This window comes from Aegilops tauschii, chromosome 6, assembly GCF_002575655.3.
Source record: "Aegilops tauschii subsp. strangulata cultivar AL8/78 chromosome 6, Aet v6.0, whole genome shotgun sequence".
NCBI lineage: Eukaryota > Viridiplantae > Streptophyta > Magnoliopsida > Poales > Poaceae > Aegilops > Aegilops tauschii.
This window is the reverse complement of record NC_053040.3, coordinates 440,126,415-440,130,125: the sequence shown is the minus strand read 5'-3', so window position 1 is coordinate 440,130,125 and position 3,711 is coordinate 440,126,415.

The window sequence follows — 3,711 nt, the reverse complement described above, 5'->3', positions numbered from 1 at the left end:
TGCAAGATACACACGAATCTGAATGTTGCAGACCCGTTGACTAAGCCTCTTCCACGAGCAAAACATGATCAGCACCAAGACTTCATGGGTGTAAGAATCATTATTGTGTAATCTAGATTATTGACTCTAGTGCAAGTGGGAGACTGAAGGAAATATGCCCTAGAGGCAATAATAAAGTTATTATTTATTTCCTTATATCATGATAAATGTTTATTATTCATGCTAGAATTGTATTAACCGGAAACATAATACATGTGTGAATACATAGACAAACAGAGTGTCACTAGTATGCCTCTACTTGACTAGCTCGTTGATCAAAGATGGTTATGTTTCCTAGCCATAGACATGAGTTGTCATTTGATTAACGGGATCACATCATTAGGAGAATGATGTGATTGACTTGACCCATTCCGTTAGCTTAGCACTCGATCGTTTAGTATGTTGCTATTGCTTTCTTCATGACTTATACATGTTCCTATGACTATGAGATTATGCAACTCCCGTTTACCGGAGGAACACTTTGTGTGCTACCAAACGTCACAACATAACTGGGTGATTATAAAGGTGCTCTACAGGTGTCTCCAAAGGTACTTGTTGGGTTGGCGTATTTCGAGATTAGGATTTGTCACTCCGATTGTCGGAGAGGTATCTCTGGGCCCACTCAGTAATACACATCACTATAAGCCTTGCAAGCATTGTGACTAATGAGTTAGTTGCGGCATGATGTATTACGGAATGAGTAAAGAGACTTGCCGGTAACGAGATTGAACTAGGTATCGAGATACCGACGATCGAATCTCGGGCAAGTAACATACCGATGACAAAGGGAACAACGTATGTTGTTATGCGGTGTGACCGATAAAGATCTTCGTAGAATATGTGGGAACCAATATGAGCATCCAGGTTCCGCTATTGGTTATTGACCGGAGAGGTGTCTCGGTCATGTCTACATAGTTCTCGAACCCGTAGGGTCCGCACGCTTAACGTTACGATGACAGTTCTATTATGAGTTTATATGTTTTGATTTACCGAAGGTTGTTCGGAGTCCCGGATGTTATCACGGATATGACGAGGAGTCTCGAAATGGTCGAGACATAAAGATTGATATATTGGAAGCCTATGTTTGGACATCGGAAGTGTTCCGGGTGAAATCGGGATTTTTCCGGAGTACCGGGAGGTTACCGGAACCCCCGGTAACTTAATGGGCCTTATTGGGCCTAGGTGGAAGAGAGGAGAGGAGGCTAGGGCAGGGCCGCGCGCCCCTCCTCCCCAGTCCGAATAGGACAAGGAGAGGGGGGCGGCGCCCCCCCTTCCTTCCTCCCCTCCACCTTTTCCCCCTTCCTGTCCTAGTCCAACATGGAAAAGGGGGGGAGTCCTACTCCCGGTAGGAGTAGGACTCCTCCTGGCGCGCCTCTCCTCCCTTGGTCGGCGGCCTCCCCCTTGCACCTTTATATACGGGGGCAGGGGGGCACCTCTAGACACACAATTGATCAACGATCTTTTAGCCGTGTGCGGTGCCCCCCTCCACCATATTACACCTCGATAATATCGTAGCGGTGCTTAAGCGAAGCCCTGCGTCGGTAGAACATCATCATCGTCACCACGCCGTCGTGCTGACGAAACTCTCCCTCAACACTCGGCTGGATCGGAGTTCGAGGGACGTCATCGAGCTGAACGTGTGCTGAACTCGGAGGTGCCGTGCATTCGGTACTTGATCGGTCGGATTGTGAAGACGTACGACTACATCAACCGCGTTGTCTTAATGCTTCCGCTTTCGGTCTACGAGGGTACGTGGACAACACTCTCCCCTCTCGTTGCTATACATCACCATGATCTTGCGTGTGCGTAGGAAATTTTTTGAAATTACTACGTTCCCCAACAAATAGTAGATCACAAAGTAGAGAGCTCCCTAATAATGGAATCATTTTTGTTTGAATAGTTAATGGAAAGACAAAAGGCTCTAGTCACCAGTTCTTCTCACAGCAGCAGCTAACGCTAGGGCTGCTTGCAACTATCTGCCTGGCACCGACGTTACGTTGTCTAGCTGCCCGCCGCTGTCCGTTGCGGCTCACAGTAGCCGCTAGCGCTAGCGTTCTTCGCTCGGTGACTCACATGGTGCTTGTACATTGTGTCATCAAACAATTCCTCTAAAGATTTCATAGCAGATGGTGCATGTACATTATGTCACCAAATAGCTCCTTGAAAGAATACTCCTACAAGAAGTGCTTGGAGAACTTGATCATGAATTCAGTATTCACTACCCACATGATGCAAATTCATCTTGCATACAGTACTTACAGTGATGAGCCATAACATGTTCATTTGCCTACGAACTATGTGTGTCTGCAGTATGCCTAACCCCCTGAAAGGACAACATACACCTAATACTAATAGATGCCCACAAACTTATATAATTCGGTATGCTTCAAAAGAGTTTGTAACTGTGATGCTATTTCTGAACTTTATGGCAAAAAATCCATCATAATTTGGCATGCTTGAAAATCTCTACTATTAAAGGTACGATGACCTTCTGCATCAACGCATCCTCCCCAACAGTGCACCAGTGGACCCTTGCTTTTGATCAGTCAAAATGCCTCATAGTCCCCATTTGCCCAAAGTAACTCACGTATAGACGTGAATTCCTCAAGATAACCATCTGAGCACAACGCACTCACTTCCCATGGACTAAAGAAACTACCGACAATGATTTGCACAAGAAAATAACAGGTAGTAGTAAACCATTTACCTCTTCGTCCATCCCGATGTGTTCTTGGCCTCAGCTCATCCCCACTCGGTGTCCGTCGGAGGAGGCTCTGGCCATCATGGTGGTGATGCAAGACTCATGGGTGCGAGGCGGAGCCTGTTAGCGAGGTCCCTGTCCATGTCATCCCTACTGACCTCCATTTTGTCGAGGAAATTGAGGAGGGCGGAGGACAGGCGCGCTGAACTGCATACATAGACGTCGGTCGCATCAGCTTTTCCCGAGGATCCGGATCCAGCGGCACGGGATCGGCCAGCACCGCCGCTGCGCTCCTCCTCCTCCTCCCCTCCCTCCCTCTCTCTGCGGGTGAACGGCCAACAGCACCGCCGCTGCTCCCTCCCTCCCTCTCTCCCTCTCTGCGGGCGGAAGGCCCCTTCCCGGCACCCAACAGCGGATCGCGAAGTGTCGCGCGTGGGGGCGGGAGAGAGATGGGATCGGAGGCGAGGGGGTGGGAAGAGTGGGACGTGGGACGTGGGACACGTGGGATTTTTTGTGTGTGTTTTGAGCGGGGACGGAAAGAAGTGGCGGGCGGAAGGCATATCGATACCCATAGAGGAGGTCGAACCATCACAACATTCGATTTTCATTTAATAGTAGAGATAAGACCCTTTTGGTGGTCTAGGTGAGGTGCAACATCACGGTCGATGGTTGATTGATTTATTTGTTTTCATTTTGCAAGAAAAACTTACTCCCTCTGTCCCATAATATAAGATGTTTTTGCAAGCTAAACTAGCTTGCAAAAACGTCTTACATTGTGGGACGGAGGGAGTACTATCTATGACAAGCTGACAAGCAAGGCCCTTCTGGTTTTGGGGCGCCACATCCAACTGTCGCTGTTTTTTCCTCTTTTGATCTTTATTAGGCTTTGAAATATGGGGAAATACACTTTGGTTCCTGGTTGTATATACACCCTATATGTGGTGTTTTTTAATAATTAAACAAAATTTCAA